Raw genomic sequence first — 26,231 nt, forward strand, 5'->3', positions numbered from 1 at the left:
AAGCTCTATCAGGAAGAGCAGTTGTGTAACACATTAAAGGCATCCTAGTCTGCTGCAATGGAAGTGAAAGATGAACCCAGCCAGGATTTGGCAGAGAGGAATCGGGATTTCAAAATAAAAATGAAAACTTTCAGGGGTTGAATCACATCATGCCATGAAATTTGTTTATTTTTTGTCCTCTCTTTTATTGTGGTATATGAAACCCATTTTATTTCACAGTCACTTGATGGTATATGAGTCACCACGCAATTTCCTTCACATTGGAAGTCTTCTGTTTCAGTCAGAGAAAAGGAGTAGCAATTTTTCTCCATGTTTGTATTGTCCTGCTTAGAACATTTTGGAAAGCTACAAAATGTTTTGGATTATATGCCTTGAATGAAAAGTTTTCCTGTTTTTTTCAGATACTGTCAGCTTTTCAGGTAAATTCTGTTAAAGAAAACAAAAGCAAACCACATAATCAGTGTTCTAGCCTCTCTGTCACAATCAGAAACAAATATGTAGGTATTTTAATTTCACATTTCAGAAGTCTGCTTTTGCACTGTTTATTCCTCAGCTGGAGAAATGTAGCACGTTCTCAGCATGTTTCACTTCTGCATTCTCATACTTAACCTTCTTGTGGGCTGTGCTCAGAGGGTGGCTGCATCCTTGACTATATACGTAGAACCCTCTGTTATACTTCCAATAAGCCATCCATCTTTGATACCAAGATGAGATTCTCAGTTTGCCACGCTGTCAGTATTTACTTCTAGTCTACCAATTGCTTTAATGCTGTTGACTGATTTACTACTGTTTCTTCATTACCGGAGAAGCGATAAAGGATCACATGGGTACACTGTACAAGTGAGTTGTGCTTCTCCTGTAGCATCACCTCTGGGCACCACAGAGGATCTCAGCAGTTCTGCAGCATTCAGTGTTTGTGCATCTGGTAATTAGAACAAGAGTCATGCTAATAACAAGACCTGGTGATGTGACAAGAAAGCATCGCTTTCCTGAGGTGTCTGTGAATTTGTTAGGATGTGTTTAAAATCTTCAAATCAGTTAACATGAACTAATTAAAGAAACAACGAAAGCAGAATGAAGCCAAGTAATACATGTATTGTTTTTTTTTTTTTTTTTTTTTTTAAAAATGATGTTTGACTTCAAGTAATTTCCAGAAGTCAGGAGAAGAACAATGCTGCTATTGCAAGAGAGAACTTTTGTTTACTGCAGAAAAAGTGATAAAGGGTTTTGAACAGAGTCCTGTGAAAATGTGATTGCAAAGGGGTCATGGAAATTCAGAACCTGCTGAAAGAGTCAGGAGAGATAGTTGGTTTGGTGAAGAGTTAATTTCATTACTCTGTTAATCTTATTCCTGAGCTTGTTTAAAAGAAACCGATTTGCAAATGACTTTGGATTCAGCAGGAAGATAATTTTATGGGGCACTTGGACTTGGAAGTAGGTGTTTTGCAGATTAAAGCGTATGGTGTTTGAATCCTCCCTGTCTGTCATCAGGAACAGATGATGCCAGCCCACTCAAGCCTTTAGGCACTGTAGTGCTTTGTAGAGTTTCTTCCTATAAGTAATAAACTTCCAGAAGAACTCACAAAAAGAAGCCAGCAACTGTAAAAAAAAAAAAAAAAAAAAAAAAAAAAAAAAAAAAAAAATCTTGTTACTGAATCATGAAGAGACCAATAACTCACTACAATACTCAGCAGCCTTTAATGGTCACTAATACTTGACAACTTTGACCAAGATTAACCATTTTTCTCAGGGGCCTTTGAAAGACATAGTTAAGACCTATGTATAATTTTGTGTAGACCAAATACCAAAGATAATTCCTTGAAGAATTGAGAAACCAGGTAGAAAACAGATGTTTGTCCCTTCAAAATCTCTAGACTGGGTAATACTCACAGCCTTTAAAGGATTTTGTGTCAGTTTCCCATTTGTTGCTAGAAGGAGCAATTTTAGTCATAGGAATTCTTAATGGAACCTCCAAATCTGGTCATTCAGCACCACATTTCACTATTGGTCAGACAGTATTTTTACCAGCAGTTAACAACAAAAAAATTCTTCACAGTCAAGTTTTTGCTGTAACATCAGATCTTTCTTCCACTGAATTTAGAGGAAGCATATATTTAGCACTGGAGGTACCTTGACTTCTCAGATGTGGGATTGCTAAACAGATTTATTCTTAGTCATAATCTTTGTAAAAATTGACAAAACATGATATGTTGGGTAATTTATTTTGCAGTTCTGCACACTCTGTTTTGATACCTTTAGGTCAGCGTAACATGCACATGATGGAAAGTTTCTGTTTCTGTGTTCCTCAAATAAAAGCAGAGTGTTGAGATGCATTAAGTGTCTCTGAATTCAGTAAAGGAGCATGTTTTATGGATGTGCCTACTGCATCATTTATCAATGAAGAATTCCAAATCCTGTGTGAATTTTAGTATATCTCACTTAAAGCAGGAGGAATTTGTTTACTTCTTATATAGATGTTTAATCACAGTAAGCCAATTACAGGAGTTTTTCTGTCTTTTCTAGTTAGCTAAATCTTACCATTTATCACTGAGAACCCTTAGAACTGCAACTAAATCTGTGTTGGTGTATTGTGTTAAAGCAATTGGAGAATTGATTCCATCCATATCCACTACTTTTTAAAATCAGTAAGTCTTATTTATGGTCTGTATTATATGCCTGGAAAAAAAAAAAAGGTTCTATAATTTTCTTCAATGTTTCTTCTGGTAACGCTGTAATGAGAGGAGACACTGAGATTGTGATTTAACAGGGAATACTACAGGTGTTGGAAAAGTTACGCATTCTTTTCCTTGATTCCTATGGAACTTACAGATGTCTAGAGAAATTATCTAGATGTTGTATTGCAGTTGTTATTAGCCATATCAGATAATGGTAACAGGATGAGAAATACAATTATCCAAAAGCAAAGAGCTATGCAGTTCCTGCACTAAACTCTAAGAATTCATCAGTTTCCTTTATCAATTATATATCAAATATTAAAGAACATCCAAGTTCTATTATCCAAGTAAGGTTTTATTATTTTTAAACTGCTCTTATGCTCTTTGTCTTGAAAACTAAAGAACAAATGCAAAATGCAAGAAAGCTTTTTGTGTAAGGTTAAAAAAGACTTTTTGTTACTCACCTGTATGTTATCATGAATACATCAGGACTGAATTGCAGTGGAAAGTCTTGGAAGAAAATCATTTTTTGCCTTGATTTTCCTTCTTGTGCCTGCTAAAACCAGGGTCTGAATAACAAAGACACCATACATGACATCTCATTCATTATAGCTCCTGCTAAATCATACAAGATGTATGATTGTATACGTATGCAGTTCTTTACTGATTTTAACTTGTATTTACTGGTCTGAAGTCTTTTACTCTGAGGAAATCTTTGTCAGAAAATATTGCTCTATTTGGTTAAACTCTGCTTGTGATTCACCAAGCACCTTGTACACTGTGCTTTCAAGCACGCAAGAGGTGGATATAGTGGGTTCTAACCTTCTGTATGTTTGTTTTATTAAGACAGGCCAGCAGTACTCAACTAACCAAGATGTCAACACTGTGGAGTTGTAGATCATATTTGATAATCTAGAAGGATACACCGCTGCCATGGTAGTTTTCCATATGTGCACGCACACCTGGTAGGTGCAAAGTAAACACCTCATTATACAATTCTGAATAAGTAACCTCCATGGCAAAAGCTCTTGGACATTTTTCTCTCCCAGTTCTCTCCCATTTTTCTCATCCCAGTTCCCTGGGAAGCCAAGACTCATTTTGTTTTAGCCATATGGTGGCAAAATATTCCCCATTCAGCACTGATTACAACTTTCTATTTTCTTTCTTTCTTTCTTTCCTACTCCACATCATTTTTACATGATCAGCATCTACTGCTTGATTAAAAAATGCTGTGGTATCTTAGATATCACTGTGTGGTTACTGGTGGCAAGTGCTGCTTATTCAGTAAATTATCACTGTAAGTTAATTGATTACACTGCTCATCATTCATTGAAGTTTGTGGTGAAGTTTTTAGTTACCAAGGAAACAAGCTGTGGCAAAGGAAGAATTAAATCATAGTATAAATATTGCTTTTAATGAGAAAGAGGTAAATCTATTTTCCAATTTTGTAACAAAACTGACAGAATAGGAGCAGTTGCATAAATATTGTCAAATATTGTGTTTCTACATTGGAGAAAGTAGCCATCCTATGCTTTTTCCATTGTGTAAAATAGACGTTATGGAAAATGTATTATTTGCGTCCTTCATTGGTTTCCCTGACGTTTCTTGCAAATGACATTGCTAATAAATATGAGAAAGGGGGACAGAGTTAAGCAAAAGCAAATGGTGTCTATGAAATTATTTGGTCATTTTGCATCTCAAAGAGAGAGATTCTCCATTTAAGTGAGATTGGATTTTGGATTCTCTTTGTTGTTTTGAGTGATTCTTTCTGCAGCATGGTGCATCTGGAAAGAATATCTTATTTAAAAAATGTCATGGAGTGTCAGTACACAATCTGGCATAAGTATCTCCCAATTAAAATAAACAGAACCCTTTGGTAGAAGGAGAAGAAATTAAAAGAGGAACAACTTTGAAAATGAAATGAAATGCCACTTTTAAGCAGTCAGATATTAATGTACTTTAAATTAGTAACCTGAAATTAATGGTCTGCTAAGGGAAATAAAGTAATTCCAGAGCCCAGATCATTTTTTGGTCATATTAATAGTGTCACATGGTCATGGACCATTCCCTTATCTAATATAGTAACATTCTTTCAATATGGAACACATTTGCCTTTTTAATTATTTGACTGTTAAAAAAAAATTACAGTTTTATTCCCAGTGGATGGTTAACAACTTGTAGTTTAAGCTATGCTTCATTAGAACTGGGTAAATGTGACCTTGACATACTTCTTACAGCGTCCTCAAATCTAGTCACAGAAGAAGGAGTTAATGGCTGCGACTGGCTGCATGAACTCTCCAGCCTCTCCCAGGACTTCCCAATAAGCAGATGATTTTTTGCATCTCTGTGCCTGCAATAAAGAGAAGGGCAATAAGAAAATAAGGTAAGCATGTTTTCAAAACTCTAGCCATATCTACTTTGTGACAGAATAAACAAAGCACCATAACCAAAACAAACCAGTGACCGTGCTTCAGCTGCATCTGATTGCCAGCCACGGCCAGGAAGGACTGTCTGAGGTGGTACAGTGAGAGTCACCCTTGTTCATCTCACAATGGCAGCATATATGGATTTGGGGATGTGTCATCAGTTTTTCAGACCTGTCATTATGAAGGTATTTCTCCCAAGAATTTTCCCAGTTTTATCTGCACTGACTGCTGCTCAGTTTCCTCCCCCCCCCCCCCCCCCAGTGATTTCATGGCAGGCAATTATGTTTTTAAATAGAGATGTTTTATGTTTCTGTCTTCAAATGTTTTGTGTGAGGACATGTATACTGCCTGCATGCTCCATATGATAACTGAAAAGATTTAACCAAGACACAACTCAATCTGGGGCATATAGCACAGGCCTTATTGGGTTGTTCTACTATAGACTGGCCAACCCTCATTTGCCATTCTGGATTAAGATAAACAAAGTAAGCGACATGGATTTTAACATCCATGAACATCCTATCGGTTATTGTTTAGCAAGCTGGTAGTATTCTGTAATCATTTCAGAACTCAGAGTAGAACCTAGCAAAGAGACAGCTGAGCCCTAAGTAACTTTTATACAGTTTGAAAGCTAGCTATAGGCAACTGACTCTATCATAGACATGATTTCTAACTCTTTATTCCACAGCTTCTCCCAAAACAAAGTCAACTTGTGTACACTCTGTGGACAATTATCATCTTAATCAGACAGGACATCTAATCTCATTTGTTAATGGCAGCTTCCTGCTCAACCAAATTATATTTTATATCATTACAAGAGGTTGTCTTACCATATTCACCAAGCTGATTTTGTTGTCTATGTCACACCCTGTTATTAGACTCTCTTGGTCTTTATTGGCATGTTGATCTGTATACCATAACATGCAGAAACTACTGTGCAGAGTCTTCATTTATTCTACAAGAAACACTTTCCTGTCATGTAACACATGACAACACCTACTTACTTCTCTTTTCCAGACCTATACTTGTGATTCTAACATTTCAGTAAAATGAATTGGATTTAATGTTACCAATTAAATCAAATTTGCTCAACTCCAAAGAACTTTCCACTTTGCCCTTTTTACCCTGGCATTTGGTGTCTGAGAGATTGAACGATTTCTGGTCTTTGACTTTGTTGTCTTTACAGTCTGCTGGTCAGGAAAAAATTCATAGTGGCTTTACATCCCTTTTTCAGCTCTTTCTCCACATGCTATCTGTCTTCTAGCTAGCCTCCAGCTAGGACCTCACTGATTGTGTATATGATGCAAGCTGCACAGTTCATACAGGCATACAATGTGTGCTTTCTTTTCTCAGCTGAAAGGAGAATAAAACAAAGAGAAGGCAGGTCACAGCAGCTTTCTTCCCAGTGGCTATTTATATTTTTTAGTTTAGAGGTATCTTTCCATAGAAGACCAAAATATCTTCTATAAATATCTTATGTATCTCTCTTGGTGTTCCCACTCTCTGACATGAAGAAGCCTTTGTGTATTTGTGTATTTGTGTATCACAACCAATCTTATCCATTAGCAAACATTAAATCAGATTTCCCAGATGAATTTTTAACAAGTTTTAAAAATCAAAATAATAAAAAAGTGATAAGTTCCTTTTCTTTGTTCTAAACTGTTAGAGTGCCCTGAAATCTCATTTTAAAACTTTTAAAATTTCCTTTGCAATAGAAACAACTAGAAATCTGTTTTTTAGATAATGAAAACTGAGACTCTCATTTGAGGAGTTGGAGAAATATTATTGTCATGAAAAAAATAGGAAGAGTGGAGGAACTGGCAACATTAATTTTGCATGTGTTTCAGGATTTTTGGCAATCGCATACTCACCCACTGTGAAGAAAAGCTTTCTAGCTGACCAGAATGCATCTTCAACTCAATATAGCAACTGGGGCTTCAGTCTTTCTGAAAGTAGTTCTTCTTGTTTATTTCCATGGGAACTAAAACAAATAGAAATATAACAATAAGAGTATTTGATGGAGCAAATTCTCAGCTATGAAACACTGTTTTTCAATATAGTAACCACCATTAGCTATGCACTTTTGCCAGCTATGCACTTTCACCAGCAATGAACAAGAGCCTGCATGCCATGCTCGTTAAAATCTGCATGGCCATCCAGAACTGGGCTTGTCTTTCATGTTGCTGCTGCCACTGCTGAAATGCACCACTCACCACCTCACTGTGCTCATATCCATGTTTTGGTTTCCATAAATGTTCAGTAAGCATGGATGAATGTCAGTGGGTGCAATTTTTTTTCCGCATAGAGGAATACTATGCCACACCTTTACTTCATATGCACTTCCATGTCAGATGACAATTTGTCAGACTGCCCCACTGCTGCCATCTGTTGCATGGCAATAAAATACAATGGAAAACTGGTGGGAAAATTCAACTTCTGCTGCCATACTACCAACATCTACCTCTGATGTCAATGGCCAACATAATGAAATGGGAGGCATTGCTTTCAGAGCAGCACTCACATTCAGCTAGCGGGGCTTGTATGCAATCATGCATGTACTCCAGTGACCAAATAAACATACAACATCTGGATATTTTTAAGCTCTGAACTGCAGTTGTTAGTTTTGGATCTGAATTTTAGGCATGGTTCATGTCCATAAACTGGTTTAAGTCATAATGCTAGATATAAACACTTCTATATCTTTGGGTAGAGAAAGGCACATTTGAAATGTAAATTTAAGTACTGTAACTCCCCCTTGTGAAAATTTAGTCCCTGTTTCAAAAGTCTTTGGTTTCAATTCTGAACACAGGTTTTTTTCATGAATTATTAACAAGTATTCTCTTGCTCACTTCAGTGGTAAGTAGGTTCAGTGGCAAGACATGGAGCTGTCCCACTTCTTGTGAGCTCCCATTTTCACAATGGCATACATTTCTTGGCTATTCCTTGCTCATACCTTCTCTTCTCAGTTTTTGGAAGTTCTTTGATGTGACCACACAAAATGTTACTACTACTGAATGACCAATTCTGAATTTAACAAATTAACATGAGATTAGTTGAAGAAATGTAAGAGTTGACTTGGAAGTACACCAAAGCAATTTTTTTTTTTTCACTGACAGTGCAGGAAAAAGAAATAAAACAGAATAGAGATCTTTTTATTTTATTTTATTGTGCTAGATACCTGTAGCTATGACTGTGATGACTGAGGGTGCTCAGCTGTTCTGAAAATGAGCCCCAAGGCTTCTGCCCTCAGTAAGCTTTTATTGCTTTAGCTCTGACTGATGGACTCAGGGACCTGGAGCCTAAAGATAAGTCTTTAATAGATCACTAAATTGTGACTGCCTAGCAAATTGTTGTGTATGGGCTTTACAAATTGTGCTACCTAGAAGACAGTGCATTCCAGGAGTTAAATTTTACACCAGAGGGAAAACAAAGCAACACTACTTTCATTAGCGGCTTAATGGCTGATTTTGGTCAGAATTCTTATATGCTGCTGTTTCCCTTCTTTACTCTGTATTCACTTCAGTGTTTCTTTCTTCCATATACATTCTGAAGTTGGTACAAGGGATATTTTGTTACTCTTCCTATATTATTTCAAAAGTATTAGATTTTGTTTCTGAAGTTATCAACATTAAAAAGAGTTCAGATGAATTATTCCATAGAAAGGACTGTTCACATACGTCATGTAAGGGAGGCGTTATTCTTTTATGGTTATTTTCACCTATTTATTTATGGTACAGGCCAAGGTAGCTTGGACAGTGAAATTCTGACCTCTTCTTTCATCATAATTCTTTTGACAAACATCTGTTGAGCAATATTTAATTAATTAGTATTGCTTTCCTACACTACATCTTTATCTACAACATTCATTTGAATACTGCAATATGTTCATCAGTCATTTATCTAGACATGAAACCTAATTTTATGTCAGCATTAGTGTCCAATACTACCTTTGTAGAGTGTTGAGTATGTGTTGAATTATCTCTAGTAAGGCCTGCAAGTGATTTAGTCTAACAAATATGTATAATATTATTTCAGGTACTGCTTGTCTGTGAATTATTACTATTGCTATTAATAGGGTGCCGGGGAATAATACACACAAAAACCTCACAGTCATTAGTTGCTACATTAGCAGATCTGTTTTAAGGTTCAAAGAAAGATTTGTTATGTTTAGAGCAGGCTATTATTATTATTTAACTTAGATTCAGATAGATTTTTAAACTTTAACATAAATTACTTCCTTTTTTTTATGAACTAGTTTGAATATAAAAAGTTTATACAGTTTTGTGTGATTTATTCTTGATGTAAACTTGAAGTCATAAGAAAAAATATTCCTTCAGAGTTAAGAAACATATATTACTGTCCATTGAGTCTGACATGTAACAGATAACAGTGACAAAGTGACAAAAATACAAACAGAAAATGCGCTTGTGGAAGGTTTTGGATGAGGAAAGGCTGATAAAAATAATAAAACATACAGAACAACTTTACCCAAAAAGCATTAGGAAATCAGAAGTCAGCTTTTAGTAAATAAAGCAAAAGCTAGAAATCATATAGTCATTTCCATTCTGAGATGAAATAAAAATGGCAGTTGCATGTAATGAAGCACATGGCAAATTTTGCTCCACAGGACATTCTACTACAGATTTTGACTTAAAAATGGACGTTAGGCTGACTTTGATTAGCTAGAGAAAGAGGAATATTTTATTTCTGGATTTCTGATCATACATAGTTTTTGTGTCAGTATTCATAATGTGAGCTTACATGAATGTAAAATGTATCTGCATTTAGTGAAGCCAACATTGTTGAATAAAATTATGCATTTTCCAAGTGTAGTACAATAGACTTCTGAATACTTTAGATGCATTTTGGTTTTATTTTGCTTGGGTAAACATTTTGTGATCACCACGAAGGCCTCAAAGCAATGAAATGAGCAGAGTGGAATGGAAGTCTGAAATGAAAATCATTAGTTTGCCTAGGATTTCTCCAAGGATACACAGAAATACTGAGGTTTGCAATATGCTACCCTCCAAATTATAGCATGTATAACAGAGGAGTAACAAGTCACTTATAGCTAGGAAAATTAGTCAAATATTACTGAATGAACATTGATGGATAAATATATCTGATACAGTGGTCATTTTAGGACCCCATATTATGTAAATTTTTTTAGTCGTTAAATTGGCTGATCATATTTCATCATTTCTATGACAAAACCCTACAACTTTGCTGAGAACATAAAATAATACCAAATACAGAAATCTCCAACTCTTTCAAATAGCCTTTTTGTATTTGCCATTTTTTTGAAGTAGAATAAAAGCATATTTTTGGTGCCAGGATTTCAGAAGATCGTTACATATTCAATAAAAACTGAAGCATGGATGAAGGAAGAAACCCAGCTCTTAGAACATCTTATGGGGATGAATATGTCAGTATTCTCTCACCAGTAGATACATCTGTGCTACTTCAAGACTAACCTAGTTACTCTAAGTTCTCCCCAGCTTCACATATACTATACGTAGGCAGATGGAGAATAAAATTATATTAGACTCAAAAGTGGAGAGAGTTTTAACTGGGAATGCCAGAGGGCTTTTTTTTTTTTTTTTTTTTTTTTTTTTTTTAAATTAAATTGTACCCTTTGTTTTTTCTCAAACTTTTTTTAATGATTGCCATTGCTTTAATGTTGTTTGTATAATCTCATTCCTGGAGAGGAGAGACAATGTCTGTAAACACCTAAAAAACAGGTTGTTTTTATGACTTCTTTATGACATGTAAATATGAAACATAGTATATAATAGGCACACACCTGTTTTCAGGCAGTGGAAATGAAAGACAAAAATCCTAATAATTTTTCCTTAACTAGGAATTTCCTTAAATATTTCCTTAACTAGGAAATTATACAGTAATACCAAATGCAAATTACCTAAATCAAAGACTAGAAAAGGAGATAACTTGAGTTCTTCTTCGTATCCTCTGTCCTACAAGGGTAGTTAAAGGAATAATACAAAAACCAGTAACCAATATGGGAGAATAGGGATGCAGAAGAAACCTCAAAACACAGGAGGGAGATGAGATAATTCTCATTAAAAATGTCTTTTAAAAATATCATTAATATAAATTCAGTTGGAAGAAGGAAAAGTATGCCAAGGAAAGGGGGTTGCAGTCAAGGATTTTTGGAATCAAGAACTTACTGGAATGGAATTCAAAAACAATATAAGATGAATGAATTGACAAGTCGGAGTCAGCATCTCTTGTGGTAGCATGTAATAAAAGAAGGAAGAAAGAAAACTCTGCTTGCATCTTAGTAGAGGGGACATGATCTAGAAGATAAGTAGGTTGCTCTTAAAATAATGCCTTCTATTTATTTCCATGGAGACTGCAACAGGCAGAAAGAGAACAATAATACAATTTGATAGAGTTTATTCTGTTACAAAGCACTATTTTTCAACATAGCACCATTAGCTCTCTGTTTTCACCAGTGATGAACTGGTGATGAACCCTGCATTCTGTGCTTATAAAACCCACTAGAGGTGACCCACTGTCACTCTTGCTATTACTGAAATGCACCCCCTACTGCCTCACTGTGCTTTGGTCTCCATGAGAATTCAGGAAGAATCATTGACTGTCAGTGGATGCAATTTTTTCCACATGGAGAAATTCAGTGCCACATCTTTACTTCATGCGCACTTCTGTGTCAGATGTCATTTTTTCAGGCTGCCCCTCTGCAGCCATCTGTTGCTTGGCAATAAAATGTAATGGAATATGGGCAGGAAAGTTCAGCCTCTATTGTCATATCACCAGCATTCACCTCTGATGTTGTGGGCCAACTTAATAAAATAGGAGGTAGTATTTTTGGAGCAGCCTTTGTAGATGGTGAGTTGGTTGACAGTTAATAGAATGAAGTTCCTGAGTAGATGCAGATGGCATTTTCCTCCATGGCATTTTATCCTGACCTGATCACATCAAAGACAAATTTTTAACCCAATGACTCCTGAGTTGATGATTTATTATCACAAGAAAGCAGGAATCAGCCAAAAGAAAATGTATGAGACTGGAATCTCTGACACAACTGAGAACTGCAAATATAGATTATAATAACATATGCAATATTAAAGGAATCTTTGAAGTGTGTGCAATAACAAACCTACAATTAAAGCCAGCAAAATGTGTACTGTGACAAAATTTGCCATGTTAATTAAGACATGTAATTGATAAAAGTGATAGCAGAGACATAATGAGACAAAACACATAGATTAAATTCCAGTGTTTAATAACACACCAGAACTTCTGTGGATCTTTCATAACATTATACAGCAAATTCAGACCTTCTGTTTCCTCAGAAGTACGATTTCTTTATGAACTACAAAAAGAATTTGCACCCATCTGGGATAAATCACACAAACGTGCTTTTGAGGATTTTAAAATGTATTGATTGCATCTTCATCAGTGGCAGTTTTTTTTTACCATTTTCTCATCCCTTGGGGAAGATTCTTGTTACTCTGAAATGACAGGGAGCCCAGAGTACACTTGTTTCAAGTAGCTTGCAGATATCGATACCCACCATACCCATTTCAATGATGCACTGATGGTTAATGTAGGGACTTGCAAGAATTTCAGTGAAGTTTTGGAACATTTTATTAAAAACTACCATAACAATATTTTGGGAAATGTTAAAATGCAAAAACTTCCTTGTATATTCAAATTTGTACCTGGAAATAAGCTAGTAGTAGTAACTGATCTGGCTTCTGTTCATTTTTACATGCTCCCAGAAGCAGATTTGTAGTGCGTGTGTAATTACAATCTTGTTTTTCACATGAGCAGTATTATGGCTGAGTTTATATTCTGCATGAAATTATACTGTCCGTTTCACAGTATCTCCAGGTCTGGGCAAACCTGTGTGCTTTAAAAGGTGCTAAGTGCTGTAGAGCAATCTTCCAGCTACATACTGACACAGGAATGGTAGAATAATGAAGCAGTGTCCACATGTTTTGGTTTGCACCATTTCTATGGACTGCAGTAGGATGCCAGTAGCAAGGGGTCACCCAGGTGGGCACACCTCTACTACAGGGCAGTGACTACCGAGTAGGAAGGGACATGTTTATCCAGTGTGAGTTTAGCATCAAGCCTGGTCACCTTGCCTCCTAAGTAGATGCTCGATGACCCTGTCCATCCCTTTGTACTTGAAGGGCCCACTTCAGAAAATGAAAATGCCTATATCTTTTTGTAGTATTGATGTAGTATTGATGTGAGGCATAGGCTGAGCTGCATACAAATATCAGGCTGGAGAAGTAACTCAGACCATTGTATAGCATAAACTGGGGAAAGGAAAAGGATTGGGAAGGTTCATTGCTATCTGTCTTGAAATAGAAACTCAAATTGCTCTGAATGTTGTTTCTGCCAAATGTATATGGCTGGCCAGCCAGCGCCTGCCCAGAAATCAATATTTCTATGCAGCACTGGGCATCAGCTTTTGCATTAGAAGCAGGCCAGCACTGTGATCTGCAGTAAGAGGAATGGTGTAGTCAGGAAGAACGGAGCTGGCATGGAGTGTTAAATGAGCAGCTGGATCCATTCAGTTGAGGGAATATTCTGTATCCTAGAAAAGACTTCTTTAATTGACTTCTGAGAACTTGCATACAGGAGAAAGTGAGCAGTCCAAAATTTTTGTTCTTTCTTGCCTTTTACCAGTCAAGAAATCTGGTATCAAGAGCATCACTTAAAAAAATAGAATTAAACAGAAAAGGAGCAGGCATTGTGTTTGTGTCACCTCTGTTGATAGAGGGATTCTTTACATTTGAGTACTGAATGACTTTAGATGATGATTGACCATACAGCTTTGAAGATGTTAGCTTTAGATTCTTTGGTTTGAGCCCTTCCATCCATATGGCACAGTCTTTTCAGTAATGTAGATACTAACAGTTCATTTGTATATTGAGTTGTTTTTTTAATTATTTTTGACAAGGTGAAACTCCATCATCTTTCATTCTGACTTAAGAAACATTTAGAATTGGAAGGGTTTATGTAACCGTGCTAAGTGGCCCACTGTTCTTTTTTCAGACAAAATAATTGCATAAATCTGTATGGGATGTGCACAAGTGAAAGTGACTGTGAGAACACATTTTGACCCAATATTATAATGGGTTTTGTAAATTTAATTATTTATAGATTGTGTGAATTAATACAGAAGATAAAAAATGGTGTCATTGGAAAGGATTGAGAAAGGAACCTGGAACTATATCTGAATACTGAGGGAGCTGACCTGATTTTAGGAGAGGAGGAGTACCTGGAAACATTGAATCCCAAGACCCTCACACGAGATATAAATGCTTTTCTGTGAAACTCATACAAAACTTGCTGCATTTAAGACTGGACTGCTATAATCTGTGTAAAAAATATCACAGACACTTTTGAAATGCTACCAAAAACCTTGCATAGTTGGCAATTTCAAATGCTAGATTTTTGCTAGTCCATCACTGAGGATCTTTGGATCAGCTCTCTTGTTTAAATGGTGACAATTTCCTTTTGAGAGTTTGAAAGTAAATGAAAGCTGTCTTTAGATAAACTGAATAAGTGTTATCTTTGCACTTGATAAAATCACCTCCTGCTGCCAAGCAGGTTTTCTGCCTTTGCTATGCAACGGGCTTTAATCCTGTTCTCTTTTATTAATGATCCCTTATATATTTTTTATTTTTTTATTTTTTAGTTTATTTTTAGAGCAATTAGAGCTGGTTTGCGAATAAGTCAGGTAACACCGATAAAGAAAGAAATCCAAATCTTTTTTTTGCCCCACTTATTCCCTGATATTTCATAAGAAAAGTCTGTAGTGCATCCTGGACAAATCTAAGCACGTATTATGGTCTTATCTCAGATTTTGGAAATTCTTCTGTAATGTCCAAGTATTGACTTCTAACAGAGGTGCCAGTGGGAACTATCCATATCTGTACCTCCTAGATGGGCTGCTTGCCCTGATAAGTCACACATTTGTTATCAGTAGACAGAAATGTTGAAATGTTGCGGTGGGGTCACCATCCCTGGAGGTGTTCAATAAACATTTAGATATTGTACTGAGGGACGTGGTTTAGAGGGAAATATTGGTGGTAGGTGGACGTTTGGACTTATCTTGGAGGTCTATTCTATGATTCTATGATTTTACAAATTATCGTCCTTTGTAGTAAATCCTCTTTGCTCTTCTTTTTAGGGCAAAATAATGAATCTATGGCTTGTGAATGGAGTGAAGCTCACTTCTGTGCAGCTCTGCTTTCATCTGAATTAAATTCAACTGTTGGTTACCCGTTAGAAAGAAGAGGTTTTCTGCTGTCTGGTGTCTTCATTGGTGTGCTGCTGATTTGTATAGGGTTTAGGTAGTATTCAGAAGATCACCTCAATGACTTATCAGTGGAAATTTTTCACCAGTGTAACTTTTTTTTTTTTTTTTGGTAGTGAACTATAGAATCATCAGGCTATGGCTAACTAACTAGTTTCTGTTCTTTTTAATCTGCTTAAATTTTTTTATTTTAAAAAAGAGACTTTTACCCCTTTTCTCATACAATGATAATCTAATGGTAATTTACAGGTGATGGGTACGTTAAAAATGTAAATGATTCTTCCACTATTATGAAATTTTAATTTTCTTTTGAAAGTGACAGATGTACTGGCTACTTAAAGCCTTCCAAAGACTGCAGATAGGTTCCAAGAATAAGGATCCTAATTAAAAGTCAGTGTAATGATTAAGCTAATTCTCTACATTCACCTCATATTTCACAGAGGAAATTTAGCTCTCATTTGCTATCCGAAATTGTCATATCTTGTGGCTACTATTAACAATCTTCTGTTCTTTTGCAATAAAATGTTGCTCTGTAAGACAGTAACTATAAAGTGTTTTTTTATTTTATGTTTGAAAATGTAGTAAGACTGTGTATGTGATGAAAGATATGCAAATTCCTACACATCCCAAATAACATGTGTTTATGTATATTTGTATTTCCTTTTGTGAATTTTGGATTTTTTTTCAATGTTCATGATCTAAAGGTGAAATGTGACTATAATGATATCATGGAAAAGTTGCAAATACTTATAAGATTTATAAAGACTAGTACTGCCTCCTCTTACAATTAGAAATGTTGCCAGGAGAGGAATCTGAACAGTCATTTCAATGCTAAACTTTCCATTTCAGTAGTCAAAACCTATTTCTTAGGTTTCTTTCTACTGTATAGTAGATCTCTTCTTCTTTTGAAGTTTTGAGTTTTGAAACAGCTAGGAAAAAGCAGAATTTGATTTGTTCCACCAAGAGATTAAGCTTACTGTTGTTGTTTTTTTTAATTATTATTTTATTTTTAATGAAAAAAAGATTTCATACATCTCTAGTTGAGAAATGTTAGACGCAGAGAAGGGGACAGTACTGTCTTTGATAGGAAATACACTTGGTCTGAAGGCTACAGGGAATTTTGGGGTATGGTACTTCAATTTAGTCACTTGATCACTCTTAGTTTTCATATTTAGTACTCTCTCTGGTGGTAAGTGAACCAGAATCCTTTATCCTTTAAAGGTTTTTTTTTTGTTTGTTTTTTGTTTTTTTTTTTTTTTGTGTGTGTGTGTGTGAGAATGAATTCAAAATAAAATGTATTACAGTGGGAGTTTAGACCTAAGGATGGACAGGATCTGTCCATTCTCTCTTTTGAAAGGTCTGAATCAGAACAATCGTTCCTAACAGACTGAAGCTTCAAGGAGTGAACTTGGAATCAGACCCACACCTTGGAAAATCTGGTCACTTGAGAGGGAAAAGATAATAATCTTAAAAGTATGTTTTTATCCTTTTCATTAATTGTATTTCTACACTCTGGACCAAATCATCAAATGAACCCAATGTTCATCTTGACATAATGCCTTTTCTTTTAGAGTCTTTCATATGCTTGTCTCTAATATTTATTTTTAGAAATTGTCATGGTTTTGTGATTTTTGGTTTTCGATATTCCACATCATAACATCATGCGGGGCACTGGGAGTTTGACTGTTAATGCTCAAGCTCTGGGTACCTGTCCAGAAGAGAAGAACTACATTCCCCAGGGGATTTTGTGGTCACAGGGAGGAGATAGAATTCCTGGCAAGGTCACCTGCTGCGCTCTTCTTCATCGGTTCTCCTCCTGTCTCCCTGCTGCTCAACTGGACTGCGCATCTCACCTCGCTGTTATGGTGAGGCCTATCCACCTTTCAGACATTCTCTCTCTCATTATATTTGATTAGTTTCAATTCTAATTACATTGTATTATAGTGTGTTATCTTGCATTCCGATACTATATTTAGTAAATTAGTTTTCTCTCAGATCGGTGCCGCTGTTTTAATTATTTTGGGGTCCCCTGTTCCTTTTCTGGAGATGCGGATTTTGCAAAATCGCTCTGCCCCGCTGGTCACGGAACCGGGCCGAACCAGCCTGTAAACCATTGACAGAAATGTACATCAATTGTCTGCTTCTCTCTTAAATCTGCTCTCCCAGAGCGCCCCCAGCATTGCTTATGGCTCAGCTCTGGCAGCAGTGAGTCTCTTTTGGAGCAACTGGAGGCTTTGATCTGACATGGGGCAGTGCTGGGCTCTGCTCACGTAGGACACCCCTGCAGCTCCCTGCTACTTAAACTTTGGCACATAAAGCCCAACACAGCCAGAAAAATTACTTTTGCAAATTTTAATACATGAAAAGCAAACAAAAAAAGTATATATCACAAATGTGGTAAGTAGGGCTGTGTTTTGTTTCCCATTTGCAAATAGCAAATTGGATTTAATGGACTGTGGAAATGCAGCACAAAAAGATAAATCTAGAGCTTTAACTTGGAAATATAAGGCTTGATTCAGAGCTCACTTGACAGTGGTTTTGTTCCATGTTCTACCATATGCTATTGTATGTTGCTGTAACATTTTGTTATTTAAAGTAGTTTTGCTTTCTTGTAATATGAATCCTCACTGAAAAGAAATCATGGACTGTCCATTGTAAATCTTTTGAAGAAATACATTCCTTGTGTTTGGAGAAATTACCAAGGATCTTATTTTCAGAAGTTCCATTTATGGATCAAAAATCTGTATGCTGCACAGTACTCTGAATCCCCAGAATTTTTCTGCCTCCTTTTTTCTTTTTCTTGTAGACCCTTTGAAGTTTTTTGATAGTTTTTCTTCACAAAATCACTTTCAAACACTATTGGCTTGAAATATTTTGTTCACACAAAGAACCATGCCCTCTGAATTCTCATAGCTGTTAGCTATTAAATTAGCTGAATATACTTTAAGTACAGTTTTCATAGTCAATTATTAATGAGCATTTTTATCCATGTACTGTATTGCTTTGCTAAATGAAACTGCTGTGAAGTTAATTACTTTAGAGTTGTACTTTTTTTAGGTGAAAATGAGAGAAATTGCTTTTGCAGCAAAATTTGCTGATAGAATTTGTTGTATCATTACAGGATAATTCCAACAACACAATCTGTTGAGCAAGCAAGGCAGTTCACAGATTTTTCCTATTCTTAGGGTGACTGATTAAGCATTTATAGAACAGAATGCTAGTAGGGCAAAAACTTGTATTTTTGTAATTCAGGCTGCATTCAGTTGTACTTCTAGACAACCATATTCCTTGAAATACCAAGCTTTTATCAGGTTTATATTTTGACCCACTCAGCGTATTTAAAAATACGTGCTTCTCTCACATCCAGCCACTCTGGTTGAAGTGGCTTTCCACAGGCAATTTCAATGTCTCTTTCGTTCTCTGCAGCACTCCAGGGATTACTGATGTTGGCAGCTATTATTTTTTGGGAACCTTCAATCTACTCATCATTCTTTCAAATGTCTTTTTGCTGAAAGCAATTCAAGAGCAACATAAGACAAATTTCTACCATTACAATTGACATGGGTTTTAATTTCAGGCGGAATGAACATTGATTTATTGTTTGACTTTTGATGGTGCTTTTATAAAGCTATGTTCTGCCTGCTTTTCTACAAGAGTGAACACTGGTGGCTTTGGTGCTGGTTTATAAACTACAGGTACCTGCTAGGAACCCCTCTGTCAGGACAACTCAGATCTGTATATTCAGGAAATACGTTCAGCTGTGTCAGGATAGACTCAGAGAGAAGAAAAATTCATTTGAGTCAATGAATTGCACTTGGTTTTTGGTAGACTATTCTCTTTTTCAATTCACTTAGCTTGAAAAACTCATCAAAATTGGAAGTTTACATACTAAGTGACATCTCCAGTATCTTCCTAAGATGAAGGGAAATATTTCTGGCAGTGTTTCTAACTTTTCCTTTCTCCAAATTCATTCAATGTCCTTCACCCCTCCTTTCTTTGCAGATAAAAAAAAAGATGTCCATTTCCTGAATATCTTTTGGGTCCATCCCATCTCACCCTCTCATTTCAAGTGCCCCTGCTTCTCCCTGACCTTAGGCATCATATTCTCTTGTGGTATAGCTTTGTTTCTGCCTTCCCCTGAGAATGGGAAATCTAGCCTGAAGTATTCAAAAGCTGGGCTATATTAAGATATAATGGAAGATTTTGAGATTTTGAATGCACCTCGTCAAAGTTCCCCTCAATCAAACAGCATGCATCCCCATTGGTTTGAAGTCATAAAGCATGAAGAATTAAATAAATCATATGCAAGCTCAATCAACTCCTCAGTGTAGACTTTGAATAGCCAACAGTCCACCTTCCAGTGATTTCAGACAATTGCTTGGCTCATACTGGGACAGAATCACCGATAAATGTTTCCAATTGTACGCTTCATTACAATTTCTCAATGCATTTTTAAGTTCTGGGAGCTGGAGTTCTCTTCACACTTGATTGCAGTGCTGCTGCTGATAGATTCTACCTCTTGGTGGAAAGATTCTCAATATAATTAGAGACTATTCATGTCAGTGAGCAACAAAAATACTCTTCCAAATGTTGGAACTTTCAGAGCATTGCTTGTAATTTTTTTAAAGCAATGTGTTGCATCTCACAAAAGCTCAGATGGAGTCTTACTACTGAACATATGTCCTGTTTCAGTGATCTTTAACATATTATAGTAAACTTTTAAAGTTTTTTGACCAAATTCTTAAATGACAAGTAATGAGGAAGGAGAATTGGTGAAAATTCACTTTAAAATATTTGCTGATGACTTTGTACACCTCATTGCTATATTCTAACTGGAAAGTATGTGAGGCAGAAACTATACTGATGCTTCAGGCAGGAAGGAATAGTTTTTCTCAAATATTAATAAAAACTTTGCAAAACTTTCCCATTTAAAATATATATTATTTTAACAATTAGTCCCTTATCCTGCCAGATCTATTTTAGTGTTTACAAAAGAAAGATTCCATACCAGAATGAGGCATGAGCAACCTTAGGTACCTCATCTAAGATCTCTCCATTTATGTGGTAGATAATTGGGATGATAAAAGCAAGATCACCATTCTGAAAATTGACAAAAGGCTGTTTCAGCTTCTGCAGTTTCTCAGGCTGTTTTCAGGCATTTCTGCTCTGCTGAAAGCATCTGAGTGTGTGTCATATCTGTCAGTGAAATGGGTCTTGCTGCACGGGAAAATCATCAAGGTAGAGGGTGAACTTAAAGTGCCACAGCTATTCTGTGTCTGGATACATGTTGTGTATTTGGGATGTGCAATAGCTGAAGAGGTGAATGTATGCTGGGGAGAAGATGCAGGGCTCTTTCCAGATAGCAGTGACAGGCTCAACAACAAATGGAATATTAAAAGGGAATATAATTAAATTAAAAAAAATAGGAATGTAGATACTGGGAAACCATGCAGTATCAGATGGAACCCAGTTGAATTTTCCATTGCATGCTACACAGATACAATACAAACAGAAGTTCTCAGTATTCGAATGGACATAAGATTTACCTGCACCCTACTGTCCTCTTTTAATTCTGTCTTCTTAAAGCAGCTATTTAAACATGCAATTTATTGTTGGTCTTTTCTTACTGACATCCAGAAAGAACCGTGTGCTCTGTCTCTCTCTCTCCTCCACCTCCATCTCCAAACCGTCCAGAGCACAGCATTACATTTATTCTGGGAAACAGCAATGTCCCTGTGGTGAAATCTGAGCAGCTGCCTGCAGCTTTCCCTTATATATGTTGACTAACAGTTCTCATACACCAGAAAATTATAACCCAAATTTCACCATGCTTTAAACAAAGAAACATAACTGATAGCATAAGCAATAGCTGAGAACATGTATTAAACAGGCATTATTAGAAGCAGTACTTCTCACAAGGATTCTCAGTTCTCTACTGTCATTGCATGTATGTCAGGACAGAACTGCAACATGATGCTACACACTTTGGTATGTTAGCATGTGCCCTTTAGTTCACTCTTAAATCTTTCAAGAACACTTTGTTGTGTTTAGTATTATGAGTAGGCATATTGTGTGGAGTTTCTGGAGGCTAGAAAGGGCACCTTAATTTCATTCTGAATATTTTGTTGATGCTTGGAAGTATGAGGTTATCTTTCAGTGTGACAGGACTGTTCCATAGCTGACTGTGTGGTACGTACTGACTGAAAAAACTTCTACCTTACACTGATGAGATGAGGATCAAGTCTGGTGGCTTAGTGACAATATAGCATAAAAGGCTATGGTGAAATGAGAATGAAATTGGAATTAGTTTTATGGTACCATGGAGACAGGAGAATCCAAACACTAAATATTTCCAAAACAATCTGTCTGACAAGAAAGAAAAACAAAACAAAACAAAAAGTAATAGAATCACAGAATGTTTTAGGTTGGGTATGATTTCCCATAGGCAGGAACCCTTCCACAAAATCTGGTAGCCCCAATCCCCATTCAACTTGGCCTTGAACTGCTCCAGGGATGGGGCATCCACAGCTCCTCTGGGCAGTCTGTGCCAGTGCCCCACTAGGCATTGACTGAAGTGCCTCTGAGTAAAGAATCTCTAAGAAATTTCTAAATCTCTCCTCTGTTAGATTGAAGTCATTACTCCACGTCCAATCACCACACATTCCTTGGTAGCCCCTCTCCAGTGAGGGATATGTACAGATGGAAAGATAATCTTTTGCACTTGCCCATGCCTACAAGTTGTGGGATTTATACATCAAAGCTGGTCTTCAACTATTTGTACCCATCTCCTCAATTGAACAGTTTGACTATGTTTTGTGCTTGCAGTGTAGCAGTCTGATATGCTGCTCATTTCTAAGGGTACCCGTGTTACCGGGGTTTACTGAAAACATACTGCCCTTGTTTCACTGAAGTGCCAGGAGCGTGCTGCTCAAACACACTTCTCATGAAGCTCTGCCAGAACTTCTACATATATCAGCTCAATTTGCTGCATATTTGGATCCTAGTCAGCAATTCGCTCTGCAAGGTGGCCTGCAATTGAAGTGTTATCATTTAATCATCCCTATGAAGATACAGGATGGAATCATTAAGGGTTTTATGATATCCTCAGATATGAGGATATTAATAAGTGTTGGACTTCAGCCTGTCAAGTTGCAGTGGTGTAGACCAATGAAATTCCTTAGTCTAGCTCTTCAGGAAAGTGAACATGGTACTGCATAGCAGATAGAACAGATCTCTTAGAGGTGTGTGGAGTGTGCCAAGAACACCATCAGCCTGGCTCTGCTGCCTGCTCAACATGTTAGCTGACCGTGGGAGAGAGTCATTCTCCAAATTCGTGTATCTACAGCATATGGACTGCTGCAGAGAAGTCATGACTTAGCAGTCCATGCAAAGCAATTATTTGGACTTTGGCAGGCTGTTCATGTTTACAGTACCACGTCTCTCCTTCTGTAAGATCAAATTGCAGCTTATTGGTAAAACTTCCTCAGAACTTCACTTTGTTTTAGACTGTGTGAACAGTCTTTTCAAGAAAGGAAAATTTATAATAGCTACTGAGCAGTAATGGAGAGGTTCCTGATTTCTTCATGCAAATACTAGAGAGAGGAATTTTTGGTGGACATTTCAGATGTATAGCACAACACTGCATGCACACAGCGAATGCAGACACAATTCAGAGATTTCAGGGGACTTTTATTTAAAACAGGAAAACAACTGCCTTTGCAGCTTATGCAAAAGTCTTGGGACTTCTCTGGAGGGTTTATTTCCCTTCCACTCAGCCAATGTGGCCCAGTCTAGCAGAATAAAATTCTAAATATGCTGACACACTTCCTATCAACCTTACATGGGGGGCAGGAGATGCTGTGGCTTTGTTCTCTTCAGCTGTGTCCTCTTTGCCTTTCTTAAAATAGGAAGGCTGTCTCGTTAGTCTCTATAAACCAGTTCAAACAAAATGTGGTACTGTGCATGTATCTTTGTTATAGCACTACATCTTCAGTCAGTGAAGCATATCTTCATTAATAAATGACAGCCATGATTCCTTCCTTATCTTTAACAGCATAGATGGGTTCTTCTGTGGCCATATGTAGCATGTAGAGAGAGATTGGTATACATATACATAAAGAGGAAATACCTCTTTATCCAGTGAATGCATTCCACATAGAATAGGAATTTTTGCCCCTTTTTAAGAAGACTCCATTCGAGCTTGTGTAAGACTCAGCATTTTAACTACTTATGTAGCTGAATGGACAGAGGGATGTAGAGAGATTGTCACTATAAAAACTGCAACATGAAATTATTTCTTAAAGCAACTGTTCTTGATTATTTAAAACCCATAAAAAACATGGAAAGAACAGGGGAAACCCAAATGTGGAATAAGCTAAGGCTATAAATCTGCTGAAGTTACCTAAGTTATTCTGAAGCTAATTATGACTGTATGCAAAGCAAATGAAGTGAGAACTGAATTAATGAAGGCTTGCTGCCTCCCAGAAACTAATGAGGCATACTTTGTACCAATAACTCTTCAAATTGAAAAATTAAACCATGTTGCAGCAAAAAGAAAGGAAAAAAAAAAAAGATATAAAGAAATAAAGAAAGAAGGAAAAAATTACTTTTAAAGAATAAAATAATTTTGTTAGGAATAGTGTAGAAAATCAGTAAGATGCATGCTCCCTAGCTGTGTAATTGCTTCCTGACTTGCTTTACTAAGGATCTAGTGGCCTTTCTCTGTTTCTTCTCTGCCTCATTTGGCATTTTTAGTGGAACTGGGCTAAAGAAAATAACAAAATGCTGTTAAACTTGTTCTGCATTTTCCGTTTTCCTTGGACATGTTCCATGGTGTTTAATTTTAAGGATATGTGCTCAGTAGTATGCAGTATGAAGGGCAGCTGCATTGGCTGAGGTTAATTCGTTACCTCCAAGTATGACAAACTAGGGTTATTTTTCAGCTAGTGTTCTGTGGACAACTCCACTGGCTTCCCATTAAGCCTTTATTTCTTCCTTCTTGTAATCTTCTATTTTTATTCTGTGTGTCTGCTGTACTCTTTTGCTTCCATAAATCAAAATCCTCATCTTCAACTTACTTCTTTTCCCTATTGTTGTGCGTATTTTTATCGAGTGAAATGGGGCATCTTTGTCTCTCACTAGGAGAAATAATAATAACAAAGTGTTTGGATCAATATCTCATCTATTCAGAAGAAATGTGTAAATCTATGCCTTAAAGGGGCTACATTCCATCTGTTCCATTGCAAAACATATTTATCTACAAGATTTTATTTACATGGAGATAATTAATTTCAAAAGCAACGTAAGTATAATATAATCTTATTTGATATGCCACAATCTAAATTTGGAACATTTCCCTGAAATACATACTACTGTTAGAAGGCTTATGAAGCTTGTACAGTTATTGTTATTGTGTTGTAGCTTTTGTTAAGCATTCTGAAAACTAAATTGAAAGTCCTTCCAAAACAGGGGAAAAAAAACCAAAATTGAAAAGAAATATATATGTAGAAGCAGCTAGAAGGTGAACAAAATGTTCTTGACAAGATACTGTAGTGACCTTATTTTATATAAATGGCAGATTTTAAGAACTGGATTAGCAAAGCTCTTTGCAACAGAAATCTATTTCACCACTTTCAGATTTTAACAAGTATGAGATGCTGATGAATCATTTCTTTTTTATTACTATTCCTAGCACACAGCTTTGTATCAAGAAAATTTCTGGAATATTTCTGGAATAAGCTTATTACAGAAAACAGGGTTGTAAGAGAAGCCGCTGTTCCCTCTCATGGGTCAGGTGAATCAAGTCTATTTGAACCTTTCCTGGCAGACTTATGTTTTTATCTGTTCCTAAAAATACAAAAATAAACAGCAAACCTGCCTCCCTCCTCCCAGAACTTTTGATACAGACATGTCCCTATAGGAATAACAAGTTATTCCAGTGGTTGATCAATTTTTCAGAAAGATCTCTTAGGGTTTAAACTATCAGTAGTGTTTTCAGGTAAAATAAGAATTGAACATTTGGTTTTGAATCTTCTTACAAAATAGTGATTAAATCTGAATCAGGTAGGAAGCACATCAGTTCCTTTCAATTTGTGCTATAGCCAAAGTTACAAAGCACTGGAAATTCTAGGGGAAAAACTGGCCAGCATTTCCTTGTTGTGCAATTCCAAGAAATCAGTCTGTTTTAGACTAAGCATTTGAAATTTGGTAGCTAATGAATCAGTCAGTAGTTCAGATCCATCTTGCTTGCAAATAATAACCATTCTTGGCTAGAGTTCACTTGCTTGATGGCTGGTGTAAATCTCTACTTGGCAACCTGATAAGATAGAGTTTTCTTCAAGCCAGTTCTCCTGAAATCATGTGAATTTAAGAGGATGATATTATTTATTTGTTCTTACTTTCCAATAGCCACATCTTCCAACAAAAGACAAACCAAAAGCAGCTGTAAAGTCTTCATCATTACACTTGTGGAATTGGTTTAAGTAAAAGTGGAGTAATTCTCTTCCCTTATTTTATGGAACTGAAAACTCATAGTGTAATTGCATATACCAATTTTCAAAATGAAACGGAAATATTACTATAGCTTTTACAGATGTGTGCCTTCCCTCACATGAGAGCAAAACATTTAGTGTCAAAGCATCAAGAGAACAACTTTTAAATAATATCTAGAGTGCATCTGTTTTGCTTCCATTGTTACTGGCTGCACAGATAGCATAGATGTGTCTGTTTATACATATATGCACATTATGCACCTAGCCACGTACAGGATTATACATCATTATACTTTCCTGAGCTTTTACATCAGATGGA

General features: G+C 36.4%; 1 long non-coding RNA gene across 1 annotated transcript; it reads left to right on the forward strand.

Annotated features, from left to right (window-relative positions):
- Window positions 1-808: 808 nt before the first annotated feature.
- On the forward strand, window positions 809-7,533 carry LOC128081556 (uncharacterized). Its single transcript, XR_008207243.1, has 4 exons — window positions 809-925; window positions 3,522-3,640; window positions 4,913-5,058; window positions 6,842-7,533. It is a non-coding gene; the product is annotated as an uncharacterized LOC128081556 (long non-coding RNA).
- The last annotated feature ends 18,698 nt before the right edge of the window (window positions 7,534-26,231 follow it).

Source organism: Tympanuchus pallidicinctus, unplaced genomic scaffold (genome assembly GCF_026119805.1).
Source record: "Tympanuchus pallidicinctus isolate F22 unplaced genomic scaffold, pur_lepc_1.0 scaffold1, whole genome shotgun sequence".
Classification (NCBI taxonomy): Eukaryota; Metazoa; Chordata; class Aves; order Galliformes; family Phasianidae; genus Tympanuchus; species Tympanuchus pallidicinctus.